This window comes from Rhamphochromis sp. 'chilingali', assembly GCF_963969265.1.
Source record: "Rhamphochromis sp. 'chilingali' genome assembly, chromosome: 9".
Lineage (NCBI taxonomy): Eukaryota > Metazoa > Chordata > Actinopteri > Cichliformes > Cichlidae > Rhamphochromis > Rhamphochromis sp. 'chilingali'.
In genome coordinates, this window is record NC_137936.1 from 13,823,926 (window position 1) to 13,841,801 (window position 17,876).

Genomic DNA, 17,876 nt, shown 5'->3' on the forward strand with positions numbered 1-17,876 from the left:
TTAATACAAAGAAGACACAAGCAGAGAGAGAGCGAGACAGAGAATGGTATATTACTCTGACTAATGACAGCTAGGAACCACATCAGGGATGCGAGGGTGGGGGCTGCCAGGTGATGTGATGGAGAAGTGCCTAGAGGGCACTGCAAGACATTTTAATAATAAAGAGCTCCCCACTGAGAATGATGTGTATGTATCATTGCATGTGTGGTTGGGTGCCTGTGTGTGTGTGTGTGTGTGTGTGTGTGTGTGTGTGTGTGTGTGTGTGTGTGTGTGTGTGTGTGTGTGTGTGTGTGTGTGTGTGTGTGTGTTCTTTCTCCTTAGAGCTGTAATGATAACCTATCACCTTCAGAAAATAAATACTTGCTGCATAATTACATGATAGCTGTGATCGCTATTTGTTAATATTTTCTTTCCTCCATCTCTTGTCATTCTTTATGTTGCACAACCAGCTTTGCGTCGCATTTGTTTTCTAAATTACAGATTCTGATTAATGTTCACATTAACCATTAACATTTACTTTTGACACTGACTTGTCTACCAGCCAAAACTGCAGCACAGTAACCCTGTGATAATCTGTCTATGCAACTTTGAAAACTGAGCTTTTCGCTGCACTCCACAAACCTTCAATTGTCGCCTATATCACACCAACCACTTGTCTCAGAATCTCTGTCTGACATGCTTAGGCCTGTCACCAGCTCTACACATTAAGGTCAGCCGTCAGAAGTCAGAATGGCGGGATGAGGCCCTGAGAGGTATATGCAGTGCACCTTCTCGTGCTCTATTCATCCACCCCCATCATCCCTCTCCTGCTCTGTTCACCCTGCAAGGTGCACTGAATGATGGGTAATACGGTATATTTATGACAGATCTGGGTTGCTCTTTTAGCTGTTTTACAAGATATTTCTCTTTATGTCTCTCTCACACAGATGCACCTGGAGCAATGTTTCCCACAGAATGAGATCTTGTCTGTGTCGGTAGCTGACTGGAGGCAGCAGGTATATCAGGTGCTCCACCACAAATATCTTAATTGCCAAGTATTGTGACAATAAATAACGGAACAATGCACTGAGGAATGACTCCACAAACTCCACCTTCTTGCGCTGCAGTCGGCTATTCCACGGGTGCACTTTAATGTTTCCTCGTTCAAATCAGCAGCATCGGTGAACTTCGCAAAGCAGCCTACAAACAGGTTTTTTCAACTGCTGCAGATTCTGATTGGAGAGGGGCTTGAAGGATTATATCGTCAGTTGACCAAAAGCCGAACATACAGGCACGTGTAGGAGAGACATATGGGACACACTGACCACGCTTTTCTGTTTTCCGCTCTCTATCTTTCTCTATATCCTCTGCGTCCCACTTTCTCTTCTTATCCCCTCAACTTCCCACAGTATCAATAAATCATTCTTGGGCAGCTCCAGCAGACTAAATCAGTCACTATGTAAACATGGCTGCTAATCCATCGGCAGCCTGCCTAACTCCCACTCCCTTACATCCTCCTCTTCACTTTATCTAGCAGCACCCACTAGGGACTTTCTGAGCTGCGAGAAGAGCAGTCTCTATGCGTTTTTCACTGCCTGCGGTCTCCCGTAACCTGCGACGCACAGAGACACACGTGAGACGCACAGGGACCGGGGAAGACACAGGCACAAGATGGACGCCTGTCTCGAACACCTATTTTACACATGAGTCGTGTCTGCTAGGCACTGGATGAAGAACTTGAATTTTTCATAATCAGGGAGGGTACATTTACACCTACACAGCAGATCTGGGTATTACACTAGAAAACAGTTCTGGAAAGTAGCTCCAGTATGTTTACCAAAGAACAGTACAAAAATGCTTTTCTCCAACTACCTGTAGGTTATGTGGATATTTTAATTTCATGCTACGCCAGTGTTACATTTATATGTGTAACCAAAGGTTAACAGTTACTCAGCGGTTTATGGAAACCTGTATGCTGATGATATTACAGTAAATAGAAAGACACAGTACTGATACACTTCTCTTCAGCTTTAAAAAAGCCAACTGCCCACTAAGAATGCATTAAAAATAACTCTAGACTCTAATATGATACGTACATCATCGGAATTTGCTTTCGTGTGTGTTGTGATAGTCGTAATCAAATCACTTTTATTGTCACATCACATGTGCTGGTACACTGGTACAGCACATGCATTGTGGAATTTATTTTGGTTACTCAAAAGGAAGGAAATCACATTGATGATGTAAAAGTCTCAAAAACTTACAAAAAGCTGCAGCTGTATCAGAGATGATACATCATCTGATGCTGCTGCAGTCAGTTTTTGCCAAGGTGACTTAAGTACCTTTCATTTAACCAGCTAAAAAGACTCATTGACTTTTAAAATATTTTTTAAAATATTTTGCGACCTGAACCAGAAACTGCAACAAATGTAACATAATAGTCCAATGAAGATATGTTAAGACCAAAAAGGACTGGATAAATTATAATGTAGGTACAATAATGTAGAGTTATAGAAGAAAAGTTGAACTCTTTTTTATTTATATATAACCCCTTCATAAGTCCTATTGACTACAGTCTGTTTACCAGTACAGGCAGGTGATCACAGCAGTGGCTCACATAATTATGAGATGAGACTGACTATGCTGTGTCTGGGAGGGAGGCACATTAAGTACTTGTGCTTTTTGTGTGTAAAACTTTATATTCAGTCATGTATTTTAAAAATTACCACAAGTCTTTTGAAATTGGATCATTCTTTTTGATACACCCTGTATTTTGCTTCCAAGGGGAGCAGGGCATGAGATCATCCTGACAGAGGACAGAAAAAAAGGCAGCCAGCATCCAAAGAAGAGCTTTGAAGGTCCTTCAAAAAGCCTGAGGAACTATTTCTGAAGACTACTTGAAGAAATGACAAGAAAGCTGCCTAAGAGATTTCTGGCTGTGTGGATGAATAAAGGTACCCTTACCAAATATTAATTTTCAAGCTCATTAGAATCCTACAATGTCTTTTTTTGCCTTAAATATTTTATTTAAATTTACAATTGCGCAGTAAATCATTGCACCTGTTTCTGTTTTTCCTAGAAAATATAAAGAAGTGAGGGATGGCTCAAGACTTTTGCACAGTAATGTATTAGCTTGATATTGTGGTTCTGTGATATTTGGAGTAAATATAATATTAAGTGTGAATATCCCTGGAGCCTTCTTTTTTCAGTAACTACATGAACTACATGGGTTTGACTCAGCTGGCTGTTTGGAGACCTTCTGTGTTGAGTTTGCATTTTCTCCCTGTGCCCACGTGGCTTTTCCTCAAGTACTTCGACTTCCTCCCACAGTCCAAACATATCCTCATTGTTGATTCTACTGTCAGTATGCGTCAGCACTGTGATAGACTGTCGGCCTGTCCAGGGTGTACCCTGCTCCTCACGCCATGACAGCTGGGGTGGTCTCCAGCCCTCCAGTAACCCTAAAATGGAATTCATTTACATTCTTCTGTGTTAATATATGCACCAAGATTAGTGATGTTGTGGACAGGAAATGATCAGACAAGCTTTGAGTTAATGTTTTGTTAAAAATTAATTGTCAGTACTTCTGGGTTTCAGAATCACGAAACGTGCAGAGCTCTTAACATCTGAGCCACATTTGAGACACGTTGATGGAAATGAGGAAGTCATTATTATCTACTGAACCATTCCTCACTACATACGACTCTGGATACTGTAGCTCCTGTGAAAACTAAGGCCTCAAATCAGAAGTACCTGACTCCGTGGTATAATTCTGAAACACGTACCCTAAAGCAGATGACTCGTAATCTGGAGAGGAAATAGCGTGTCACAAATCTAGAGGATCATCATTTAGCCTGGAGAAATAGTTTGCTGCTTTATAAGAAAGCCCTCCGCAAAGCCAGAACATCTTACTATTCATCACTGATTGAAGAAAATAAGAACAACCCCAGGTTTCTCTTCAGCACTGTAGCCAGGCTGACAAAAAGTCAGAGCTCTTTTGAGCCAACCATCCCTTTAACGTTAACTAGTAATGACTTCATGAACTTCTTCACAAATAAAATTTTTATCATTAGAGAAAAAATTACCAATAATCATCCCACAGATGTAATATTATCTACAGTTACTCTTAGTACCATTGATATTAAGTTAGACTCTTTTTCTCCAATTGATCTTTCTGAGTTAACTTCAATAATTACTTCCTCCAAACCATCAACGTGTCTTTTAGACCCCATTCCTACAAAACTGCTCAAAGAAGTCCTGCCATTAATTAATTCTTCGATCTTAAATATGATCAACCTATCTCTAATAATCGGCTATGTACCACAGGCCTTCAAGCTGGCTGTAGTTAAACCTTTACTCAAAAAGCATCTCTAGACCCAGCAGTCTTAGCTAATTATAGGCCAATCTCCAACCTTCCTTTCATATCAAAAATCCTTGAAAGAGTAGTTGTCAAACAGCTAACAGATCATCTGCAGAGGAATGGTTTATTTGAAGAGTTTCAGTCAGGTTTCAGAGCTCAGCACAGCACAGAAACAGCTTTAGTGAAGGTTACAAATGATCTTCTTATGGCCTCTGACAGTGGGCTCATCTCTGTGCTTGTCCTGCTAGACCTCAGTGCAGCGTTCGATACTGTTGATCATAATATCCTATTAGAGCGATTAGAACATGCTGTAGGTATTACAAGTACTGCGCTGCAGTGGTTTGTATCATATCTATCTAATAGACTCCAATTCGTGCATGTAAATGGAGAGTCCTCTTCACACACTGAGGTTAATTATGGAGTTCCACAGGGTTCAGTGCTAGGACCAATTCTGTTTACATTATACATGCTTCCCTTAGGCAGTATCATTAGAAGACATAGCATACATTTTCACTGCTATGCAGATGACACCCAGCTCTATCTGTCCATGAAGCCAGATAACACACACCAATTAGTTAAACTGCAGGAATGTCTTAAAGACATAAAGACCTGGATGGCCGCTAACTTTCTGCTTCTTAATTCAGATAAAACTGAGGTTATTGTACTCGGCCCTGAAAATCTTAGAAATATGGTATCTAATCAGATTCTTACTCTGGATGGCATTACCTTGGCCTCCAGTAACGCTGTGAGGAACCTTGGAGTCATTTTTGACCAGGACATGTCCTTCAACGCACATATTAAACAAATATGTAAGACTGCTTTCTTCCATTTGCGCAACATCTCTAAAGTTAGAAATATCCTGTCTCAGAGTGACGCTGAAAAACTAGTTCATGCATTTATTACTTCCAGGCTGGACGACTGTAATTCATTATTATCAGGATGTTCAAAAAACTCGCTGAAAAGCCTTCAGCTAATCCAAAATGCTGCAGCAAGAGTCCTGACAGGGACTAGAAAGAGAGAGCATATTTCTCCTGTTTTGGCTTCCCTTCATTGGCTTCCTGTTAAATCCAGAATTGAATTCAAAATCCTGCTCCTCACATACAAGGTCTTAAATAATCAGGCCCCATCTTATCTTAATGACCTTGTAGTACCATATCACCCTATTAGAGCGCTCCGCTCTCGCTCTGCAGGCCTACTTGTTGTTCCTAGAGTATTTAAAAGTAGAATGGGAGGGAGAGCCTTCAGTTTTCAGGCCCCTCTTCTGTGGAACCAGCTTCCAGTTTGGATTCGGGAGACAGACACTATCTCTACTTTTAAGATTAGGCTTAAAACTTTCCTTTTTTCTAAAGCATATAGTTAGGGCTGGACCAGGTGACCCTGAATCCTCCCTTTGTTATGCTGCAATAGATGTAGGCTGCCGGGGGATTCCCATGATGCATTGAGTTTTTCCTTTCCAGTCACCTTTCTCACTCACTATGTATTAATAGACCTCTCTGCATTGAATCATATCTGTTATTAACCTCTGTCTCTCTTCCACAGCATGTCTTTTATCCTGTCTTCCTTCTCTCACCCCAACCGGTCGCAGCAGATGGCCGCCCCTCCCTGAGCCTGGTTCTGCCGGAGGTTTCTTCCTGTTAAAAGGGAGTTTTTCCTTCCCACTGTCGCCAAAGTGCTTGCTCATAGGGGGTCATATGATTGTTGGGTTTTTCTCTGTATCTATGAAGCGCCTTGAGGCGACTTTTGTTGTGATTTGGCGCTATATAAATAAAATTGAATTGAATTGAATTGAATTCGTTGCCTAATATATGAGTGTAATGTGCAGAAGGCTTTGTGCAAACACATACCTACCTTTGAAATTATTCCTTGTTGCCAATTTTTCACTCTGTCCTAAGACTGCAACGCTTTACTTGAAAGCTTCCTCAGGGCATGTATTGGTTTTCCACACTCTATAGCTTAACCAGATCCACTGGACAATACAAAAAGAGCAGCATGACGTAAAGTTCAACATGGATAGACACCCATAGCTGTACAAGCTGCACCATACCCGTGAACTCATACACATGCAGTCTGAGCCTATAATGACATGGTGAATCAAACCTATTAAACTGCATTAGTTGCAGTGTGGAAAGGACAGAGGAAAGAGGGTCAAAGGACACCACTTTAATTTTTCTGCCTCTATTCTTCCTCTGTATTAAGAGGGAGGGGTAGATGAATTAAAAGGAGCGAAGCAGTACACTGTAGGTGCTAGAGCAGAAGAAAAGCAATTAAAAGACAATTGCCTTATTTTCAGGGGACTCATCTTCAGCAGCCGCCTTCTTTGAAAACATGTTTTTGTCTAAAGAAACGGTAACAATTGCATATCTGATTGCACAGTGGGATCAGCAGTGAGAGATAAAGTGAAAGGACAGAAATGAGAGGGGAGATTCATGCTGAGAAACAAAACTGAGCTCTATTCACACGACAACATCCTCTTCAGAGAGATGGGGAGCTTTGCAACTGTGACAATTATAGCATAATATTCTCTGTTCCATTCGGTGTACTGTTGCCTTCAACTTGCTTTGAGCTGTTGCTCGAGTGCAGATTTTTTGCATTTTTACATAACTCAGTTGTATTCTCGTTAAAATTATTTTACATTTAGCAAGCAATTTAGGCCACTAATTACAGGAGCAGTCACATTATTGTAGTTTGTGGCTTTTACCTGTATAGATTTGAATACTTTCAAAAAACAGAAGCTCTAGCTGAACAGATAGCTAGGAGAGATTAGGCAGAATGATCAGATGTCTCTGGCTGCGCAGCCTGCTCTCATATTTGTCACGATCCCTGGGTTTGAGCTTGTTTTGGTGATTTTAGTTTAGATTTTGCCTTCATATGCTGCCGAGTTCCTGATTTCCTATTTTTCTTCACTGTGTTGGTTATAGTTTAGTCTTTATATTGTCATATTTTTTAATCTCTGGCGTTTTGAGTTCTGGTGCAGAGTTAGTTTGTGTTTCCTTGGAACAATACTATAATCAACTGTTTTGCAATAGCATGTAGGTTTTAAAGAGCCCTTAATGCCACCCAAATTCTAGTTTTTAGCAATCTAATTTGAAGCATGTTAAAGATAGATAGGTTCTCATTAACCGAGCTGCAAATGACACATCAAATACAACCAGAGCCAATATAGAGATATTTCCTGAGAGAAGCCACTAAAATGAGCAGGTGCAATGAAAATATGAGATGGCTTCTAGGCAAATGTTTGCATGTGTTTAAAGCATCTTTCTACATTATAAAGTTTAAACTGGAGACCTGAGGAATGCATCTCCTTTTCATTAGCTGACTGTTTTGTAGCTTTCATATCCTCTGGCTTGGAGCCAGTCCAGACTCTCCCTCTGTCTCCAACGCTAAATAATCAAATGCATTATTCAACGATGCCCCCGTGCTCTCTCTTCTCTTAAATATTAAACTTTGAAAATTGATTTGTCTTTCAGAAGTCATCACAATCACAGAAATCATGCCTGTGCAAACACTGATTACTCAGACAGATGAAGGGGCCACAGAGGAGGCGACTGAGAGGAAGAAGAACCTGAGGGCAGATGTAGGGCATTTTTAAGGGCTGATATTATAACAGGAAGGCTGCATTAGTGGCAAGAAGTGTAAGCTGACGAGTGTTGGAAACAAATATTCCTTTGCTTAATTAGAGAGGGAACGTGCATATTAACCTCAAATATCTGACAGTAGAGACAGGATGTAGACCGGCCTGTGTGTCAGCACTGCAGGGTAGAACAGTTAAAGCTTCCTGGAGTGCCCATGCAGCCATGTTTGTTTCTGCCCATCAATTCAATTCAATTCAATTTTATTTATATAGCGCCAAATCACAACAAAAGTCGCCTCAAGGCGCTTCATAGATACAGAGAAAAACCCAACAATCATATGACCCCTATGAGCAAGCACTTTGGCGACAGTGGGAAGGAAAAACTCCCTTTTAACAGGAAGAAACCTCCGGCAGAACCAGGCTCAGGGAGGGGCGGCCATCTGCTGCGACCGGTTGGGGTGAGAGAAGGAAGACAGGATAAAAGACATGCTGTGGAAGAGAGACAGAGGTTAATAACAGATATGATTCAATGCAGAGAGGTCTGTTAATACATAGTGAGTGAGAAAGGTGACTGGAAAGGAAAAACTCAATGCATCATGGGAATCCCCCGGCAGCCTACATCTATTGCAGCATAACTAAGGGAGGATTCAGGGTCACCTGGTCCAGCCCTAACTATATGCTTTAGCAAAAAGGAAAGTTTTAAGCCTAATCTTAAAAGTAGAGATAGTGTCTGTCTCCCGAATCCAAACTGGAAGCTGGTTCCACAGAAGAGGGGCCTGAAAACCGAAGGCTCTCCCTCCCATTCTACTTTTAAATACTCTAGGAACAACAAGTAGGCCTGCAGAGCGAGAGCGAAGTGCTCTAATAGGGTGATATGGTACTACAAGGTCATTAAGATATGATGGGGCCTGATTATTTAAGACCTTGTATGTGAGGAGCAGGATTTTGACTTCAACTCTGGATTTAACAGGAAGCCAATGAAGGGAAGCCAAAACAGGAGAAATCTGCTCTCTCTTTCTAGTCCCTGTCCCTGTCCTCTTGCTGCAGCATTTTGGATTAGCTGAAGGCTTTTCAGTGAGTTTTTTAGACATCCTGATAATAATGAATTGCAGTAGTCCAGCCTGGAAGTAATAAATGCATGAACTAGTTTTTCAGCGTCACTCTGAGACAGGATATTTCTAATTTTAGAGATGTTGCGCAAATGGAAGAACGCATTCTTACATATTTGTTTAATATGTGCGTTGAAGGACATGTCCTGGTCAAAAATGACTCCAAGGTTCCTCACAGCGTTACTGGAGGCCAAGGTAATGCCATCCAGAGTAAGAATCCGGTTAGATACCATATTTCTAGGCTTTTCAGGGCCGAGTACAATAACCTCAGTTTTATCTGAATTAAGAAGCATGAAGTTAGCGGCCATCCAGGTCTTTATGTCTTTAAGACATTCCTGCAGTTTAACTAATTGGTGTGTGTTATCTGGCTTCATGGACAGATAGAGCTGGGTGTCATCTGCATAGCAGTGAAAATGTATGCTATGTCTTCTAATGATGCTGCCTAAGGGAAGCATGTATAATGTAAACAGAATTGGTCCTAGCACTGAACCCTGTGGAACTCCATAATTAACCTCAGTGTGTGAAGAGGACTCTCCATTTACATGTACAAATTGGAGTCTATTAGATAGATATGATACAAACCACTGCAGTGCAGTACCTGTAATACCTACAGCATGTTCTAATCGCTCTAATAGGATATTATGGTCAACAGTATCGAACGCTGCACTAAGGTCTAGCAGGACAAGCACAGAGATGAGTCCACTGTCAGAGGCCATAAGAAGATCATTTGTAACCTTCACTAAAGCTGGCAGGCATTTTTATCTTAAAGACTTCTACTACTCATGAATGCCATTTCTTAATGACATTTTGCAAACTGCAATATGTAACTACTTTAATGTTTATTTATAACCTTTTCCTCCTTTGTTCACATTAGCTTCCTGACTCAGGTGCTGGGAGGAGGAGAGGTTGTTATCACAGGGTTTGATAAAATTCATCAGGTGATAGGTCCTATGAAGAGTTGACTTCTCATATGAATCAGTTTATAACATTTTAACAATCTTAAATGTCCAGGGATGCCAAGATGTTTGTGTGTACAGTACTGTGCAAAAGTCTTACTATTCATATTTATTATCATTTTTAAACAGGCTTAAAATAGTAACCGGCAGGCATAAAATGGTATTTTTGCACCAGCCAAGGAATTCCCAATGTGCAATTAGCTGACACTTTCCATATTGCAGCATGGTATGCAGTGTGTCCTTAAAAAATTTGAGGAAACTGCATAAATGGAGGATTTAAAAAAAAAGGTGCAGCAGGGCTAAAAACCTTGTTACAGCAGATGAACAGTATCTGAAAATTATGTTCTTAAGCTGGTGTGAAAAATAACCGAAAATCAGAAATGGCCTCAGTGGCAAACAGGAAACAGGAAAAAAGGCAGAGGTATGCCAAATTACACAAATTACGCAGGTCTGATGGAATGACAAATGTGAATCCAGTTCCAATTGTCGTCAACATGCATGGAGGAGGTCAGAAAAGAGGAACAGTGAGTGCTACAGCAATCTGGAAAAAAAAAAGTTTAAAAGATGTGGAGGCTTTGCTGTGGTTTGGTGCTGAAGTATCAGTCAGTGGTGTAGGTGATAGATGGAATTATGAACACAGAAAAGTATCAGATTTTGATCAACCATGCAACACCATCTGGAAAGCATCTAATTGGAAACAGCTTCACTTTTCAGCATGACAATAATTCCAAACACGCTGTCAATGCAGTAACATCATACCTGGGCATAAAAAAAACAAAACACAAATGATCACTGTCAGTCATAGACGGGCCTCCTCAGAGCCTGGTCATCAACATTATTGAAGCAGCGTGGGATCATCTTGACAGAGACAAAAGGCAGCCAACATCCAAAGAGGAGCTTTGAATGTCCTTCAAAGAAGCCTGGAGAACTATTACTGAAAACTACTTAAAGAAATTATTTGCATAAGAGTGTTCAGATTTTATAATAATAATAAAGGCAGCAAATATTGACTCTCTGTCATGTTCCTGGGTCTCAGGCTCAGTGTTTGAGTTTCGGAAGGCTAAGGTTCTCTCTGGTTTTGTATTTTTGATTGTCCCTGCCTTTTCTGTTGTTGACATTCAGTCTTCTGTTTATTATGATGCCTTTTGTGATCCTTTTCTTGGTCTTGGTGTCTGTGTTAGTTCCTCTTTTATTATGACTTTCCCTTGTCTCATATGGGTCTTGTACATTTTTGCTTCCTGTGCCTCATCAGTTGCTCAGGTGTGTTCTCGCTGCCTTGATTCTCTCCTGTGTAAATATTATTCCAGCCTCCCCATGGTCTTTTCATGCCATTGTTTTGCATTTCCCCCATGCTGTGTGCTCTGTGTTTGTGCTTCATTGCTCCAGCAAAAAGTTGGGTTCAAATTCAAATTCATGTTTCGTTTCCCGAGTTTCCCGGGTCCTCACTCTGCCTGCAACGCAGCGCTCTCCATAAGGTAATGCAGACTTTCTCTTACATTGCTAGGACCAGAGTAAATCTCCTTCAGATTTAGCTGACAGAAGTTATGTTTGCATAGTTGACCAAGCTGAAATTACAGAAACATGCATGAACAGTCATGTATGTTAGTGCTGAATCTTTTTACACGTTCTTAATGTGCACTTACTAAAGTGTAGATAAGGATGCATTTGAGGTCATTTATTTCTACATTTTAGAGGAAAATGATCCTTCATAAAAACCCGACACATCACACTGCAACCGCTAACCTTATAGTAAAAACCCATAGATATCAAATATGTGCCAAAATGGAGACATCACAGAAAGTTGGCACATCTCATTACATGTTGCTTTTTATATGTATCTTGTTCTTCGAAAATCTAATTGGGCAAGCTTTACAGACCAGACAATAACATAACAGACCAGGAAATTGAGAGGAGACAAAGGATATTACTGTTCTTTCAATAAGAGCTATCAAGAGAACAAAAGATGGCTTGTTAGCGAAGCTGTGTAATCTCAACTTGATGAGACTTTACAACATAACAGACAACCGCAGGTCTGAAAGAGAGCACCAGATTTGTCTTGTTTTCTGTCTCTCTCCACAAAATGGAAATGACTCCGTCAACTCCCGCCAGAGTTGCAATCATTGTCTCTGCATAAATGTGGTTTCAAATTTGCCTCTGTATTTTTGCCTCTTTCTTCTGAGTTGTCAAGAATTATGATAACAACACTTTGACAGGAAAAACACTCATCTCGAAGTAGAAGGTAGGTAATGTAAGCGGTATTAAACAGTGAAACATTACTTAAGGCTGAGAAAAGAGTTTCTTAACATCTAAACCTCACGATGACTAAAATGAGAAATGATTCACATATATTCGTGTCTCTCTGGTGCTTTTAGCTGAGTCTTGAAACAAATTCCCCTTTAAATCCTTAAAGAGAAACTGTAGCTAAAGCATAATTCCATTTGTGTTCAATTCACGATGTTCACAAAGAAAATCAGTCGTTGCAGTGTACTGCACCTGACATGACAGAGCATAAAAAGAAAATGCTGTATTATCCATGGTCACTCTACCATGGCAGCATTAATCTTCCTTTCTTTATTTCGAGTTGGTGTAAATAATGACCAAAATACCCATGGTCCTCTTTCTTCATTTCCTCTGTCTCTCTCCGCCTCCCTCGCCAGCTTTCTCTATCTGATTCAATGCGCCGATGATGATAGCGAGATTAGCTTTTCCTATTGTCTGCTTCCTCACTCAGACAAATGCACTCATCAGCTTAGACCTTGGGGTCAGGCTCAGTAAGCTGCTATTTATTAAGCGCATTGATTCCAGAGCAGCTGGTATTAAGAATACTTGGTCAAACTGAAAGTCCCGCATCCACATTTCTAATGAAATACTTAGTATGAGCTCATCTATTTGTGTCGGCAAGGATAAATACTGTATAGCTTAGTAGGCTATGGTCAAACTAGAATCAATACTATCCCCCAGGTATGTCTGTAATAAAGGTGCAATCATTTAAACTGGTATCGTGGATAAGTAATGTCGTGTGGTAGCTCCTTTGAACAATGTGGTGGCATGAGGAATGCAGGTGAGTTTTCTTCCTGTGCTGGACTTCACTTTGGTAAAATCAGGGATATCTGAAATTCAATCAGGCCCGCATCAAATATTAACCCCTGTGCATCATATCTACAACCATGTTTAAGCTGGATTGATCAATATTTTTGCAACAACTGGCTCAAATCTCAAGCCAACAGAGTATTATCTCAGTCTTTCTTCTCTTCCTGTAAGCAAAAGGGTTGATCAGCTCATTGTTTTGGTATTATGTCTTTCAACTTTAGTGGTTTGAATCATTCTTTCATCGTGACCATTTCCAACACAGCAGGCCACAAAAACCTCAGATAATATCTTTGTGCACTACCTTTCCAACTCCAAACAGCAAAGTTATTAGCAGATGACTACAGTGTGTCATTTGGCCGTTTATCTATCTTTATTCAGTAAAAACCGCAAAGAATTATAAATTCAATTAAATTCAATTTCAATTCAATTAAGTTTTATTTATACAGTGCCAAATCACAACAACAGTCGCCTCAAAGCGCTTTATGTTGTAAGGTAGACCCTACAGTAATACATACAGAGAAAAACCCAACACTTCAGGAATGAGAACAGTCTTGTTAAAGCTAGCATTGTCCCATCTCTTCTCTGTGCAGAAATAGACAACTGTTCACCAAGTCATATAAACTTTATTAGACACTAATGATGCATTTGTGATGTTCTTCACTGGCTAAACATAAAGAAATATTTAAGGTTTGTTACTTCATTTTCAGGCAACCATCAGTGAAATGCTAAAATCTAGTAGTACCACAAATGCAGAGGTGGGAAGTACACTAAGTACAGCAATGAAGTACAAATACTATATTACTTAGGTAGCATTTTCAGGTATTTCTGCTTTACTTCGGTTTTTATTTTACTGATGACTTTCTACTTTTACTCCATCCATGTTTAAACAAATATCTGTACTCTCTACTCCTTCCATTTTCAGAACAGGCTCATTACTTTTGGTTTAACACATTTGAGAGGATTTATTGTTTCACTTCACTGCAGGCCTTCAAACATCAAACAGATTTTTTTCACTACACAAGAATGACTGTTGCAGTTGCCATACTTCTGCATCTATCTAGGCCTGCAAAAGAGGAGTGAACATAAAGGGAGTACTTGTTTTAAGTGGCGGGTAACTTCAAATGCAGCGTTTCTATCAGCTCAACAAACATCAGCAAACACACAAACTGTTTGCATGCAGTTAGTCACAGTGTCTGCTAGCTAAAGGTACAGCTGCTGTATTTTAAGGGAGTGAATGAGAGCTTCACTCAGAGATGGGGAAGATAAGACAGACAGCACAGGAGAGGAAGAATGTAAGGTAAGGACTGCTCAGTGGTATTTGATAAACTGGAAATTTAAAGCTAACATATAAGTCCTTGTGTCTTTAAATCAGATATTTGGTCTGCACATGTGACATTTTTTAACTACTAAGGCAGACTAACAGTGTCATAATAAGGTCGCATGAAAATAATTTGCAGTTTAGTGCAGGATAAACTGGTTAGTTTGCTGCACTGTGATGGATTTCAAATAAAGCATTGTGTTGGACTGGTGCACAGTGGCTGTGGTGTTTATAGTCATAGAGTTACAGCAGGTGTAGATTTCCACCTTCATATCAGCTTTCTATACTATCTAGTATAATTACAGCATAAACAGTATAGTCTTCATGTAGGGGATGGATATCAGTAAGGACAACTCACGAAACATCTGATGACATCTTTTTGAATTCAGTAGTATAAATTCACAAAGAGCTGTAAATCTCAGAGCAGCAGTAGCTGATTACAGTCTGTACATTAAGCTGGAGCTCTCAATAGAAATTGTTGCCAGCTGGGAATCTTTTGCCCATGCTGAGCCACTACAAGCAATTATAGGGTTCCCCCACCTGCTGAATCTCACTTTATAACCCCTGACTGTGCTCTTTTTCCTGTTGGATGGTGTGGATGCAAGTCAACCTCTACATTGAAGGCAACAGAAAATAGAGCTACTTTTTATATTCCTTCTTTTTCTCTGCTCATGTTTTGCTTAACTGATTCAAGTTGAATACATTTATTAGAATTCAATTTAGACTGAAGTAAAGTTTTGCATTCCCATCTACTAATATAATTTTATTATTACATTAAGATAGCACACAGTTCAGTTACTGTAGCTTTGTACAAAATAGCTAGTGCAAACCTCCTCCAAAGAGTTACTTTTCACTTTCTTACTTTGAGTACATTTCAAAGTCTGTTTTCACTTTTACTTTAGTAAAGAAGTTGAATCAGTACTTTCACTGGAGTATTTTTAACACTAGTATCTGTACTTCTAGTTGAGCACACAATGTCTGTATTTTTACCACCTCTCCTCATAAAACGTTTTCTCCTTCGCAACCTTTGCAAGTATAATAGCAATCAAAATCAATTATAAATAATACCAGGTCACAACCAACCTTACTTTATTTATTTGGAAGCTATATGTACAGTCAAATTATAGTTATTGACCGTACAATATTAAAGATAAACCCATAAAAGTCTTGTAATTCCTTTTAAATAAACACTTTGTGACTGTGGGGAAGATGAACTCCTTTTTAGCAGGAAGAGACAACTGGCAGGACCAGGCTCAGGCAGCCTGCCTTTACTAATTGGGGGTTTGAAGGAAAAGAAATGACAGAGAAGAGGAGCATAGGTAAACCATGTACAAGAAACAGAAACTACAGAAAAGAGTCTAAAATAGTTAGTGGCGTACAATAGTTACATACTGTATAACATTACGAGGAGTGTGGAGAGGGCAGTGGAGCAGTGGGTATCTATCTCTTGAATCCTATGAAGATATCTCTGCTGTAGCTTTGCAGTTTTTGGTCTGTACCTGTATGTCATGGTCCTGAATTTTGTTATAGTGCTTTCAGAGGATCAAATAATGATTTCCCCCGCTGCCAATGTATGATTAATCTTACTCCCCTACCTGTTAGGGTTAGGGGAGTTTTATTATCAACACCTTTGTCTCAATACTCATGTGTTCATGTGTCCTGCTTACCCCTTTGTGAACAAATAGCTCTGTCTTTCCCTCATTCCTTGTTTTAGCATCTTTTACCTTTGCTTGTGTGTTCCTTGCCTTTTTGCATGGGCTTGTTTTCGACCTTCCATCTGTTGAACTAAAGGTGTACTTTCAGTTTACTCAGTTTGTCTCAGGAGTCTGTGTTTGGTTCTTCTATCGTGCATTTCACAACCCTGGATTTTGCAGATACTTCTTGAAACTTTCATCATTTACAAATTTGCATGCATGACTTATCATCTACCACACACTTAAAGACTTAAAACACCATTTCTATTTACAGATTGGTTATACTTCTTTTATTTATTTATTTTTTAACTCTTGATTTATGTTCAAGCTAAATGTCATGTTGACTGGAAGTACTCAGTCTTAATTAGGAGCTAAACCACCCAGTTGATTGTTGTACACTGATGTACCAAAATGAAAATCCTTGAGTCATCACTGCTTCTTTTTGTAACTGGTGACTCATCAGGACACTGAGCACATCTGCACCTGGCCAACACAGAAACCACAGCTCAGTAAAGTGCTGCTGAATTACCCATTAACCTATCTATCACTCTGTCCTGCTCTGAGAAAAACTTCGCCAACTTTGACTCCCTGTGGATGTTCAAAGAAGGCACTTGCGTAACCTCCGTGCACACACTCACACACAGGCACACTCGCTTTATTTCTGTCTATCTCTTGCCCCGTCTCCCTCTCTCTGGAGCCCCAGTGTATTTTCTCTTTGATAAAAACACCTAAATGATGAATCGTACAGCAATCCAGCGTTTCCCTGTGCCAACACAACTGACAAAACATCAAGTGCCTCATCTTGCCCCATTCTGTCACAGCACATCTTTTGATTAGTTCACACAGCTAGACACCTGAGAGCATAAAGGATTTCTGTTTTTTCCATAAATTACACATCAGGGGTTTAGACACCAGTTTCATGTGTCACCCAATCATAGCACCCCAGGATTTCAGCTATGGAAGGAGTCCTGTTTGAAATGACAGTGCTTTGCTTTCCATTAGAAAAACTGTCACAGGTATGCATGCTGTGAAGGTGGAGTGATAGTTATCACAAAAATCATTATGGCATTTTTTGATTTTAAATAATTCAACACTCAGCGGGAGTTGACATGTTTTCATTAGACACTCTTTTCATTATGTAACTCTTTCAGGCGGTTTGACTTTTAATTTTGTTACGACTTGTTTTATACTGTCAAGAAAACAGATGATAGACGGAATTCAAGCTTTTCTAAAAGTTGACAGTTTGAACTGAACTGAAGAAAGTGTGTAATGTAACTCACACACAAACTACATTAAATGATTAGAATGAACCAAGGCTGTCTGTCAAATGTTTAGGATACGTGTGGCCATGGTGTACAGTACTGGATTTGTGTTCATGCCAGATCTGGTTAGAGAGGAAACCTCTGCGATGAGCAATGAAGGGATGTGGGAGTTATAACTTTGGTTTCTCTCCAAGTATCAGGTTGTTTTCTTTTCATCTGATACTGTGGGGCCACAGTGGTTCCGGTAGGTCAGCTAATGCAAAATTTGAAGACAACTAGCAGCAACTTACAGAAACCCAGAAGCCAAATGATATGTTCTCCTAAATGCTGTAACTTTGTTCCTAGCTGTCATCAGGTAGCACTCAAAGGGCATTTGGTTTGGATTGCATTAATCAGAGCTGGAATGACTAACAGTACTTGTCAGCAGTGCATGGATATCCCTGTTGCTACTGGTTGCTGCAAAATATGTATCAGAATATATCTGAATCTTCAAGCACACATCACCACGATAAACCATAATTTTGAATCAAAGAGCAA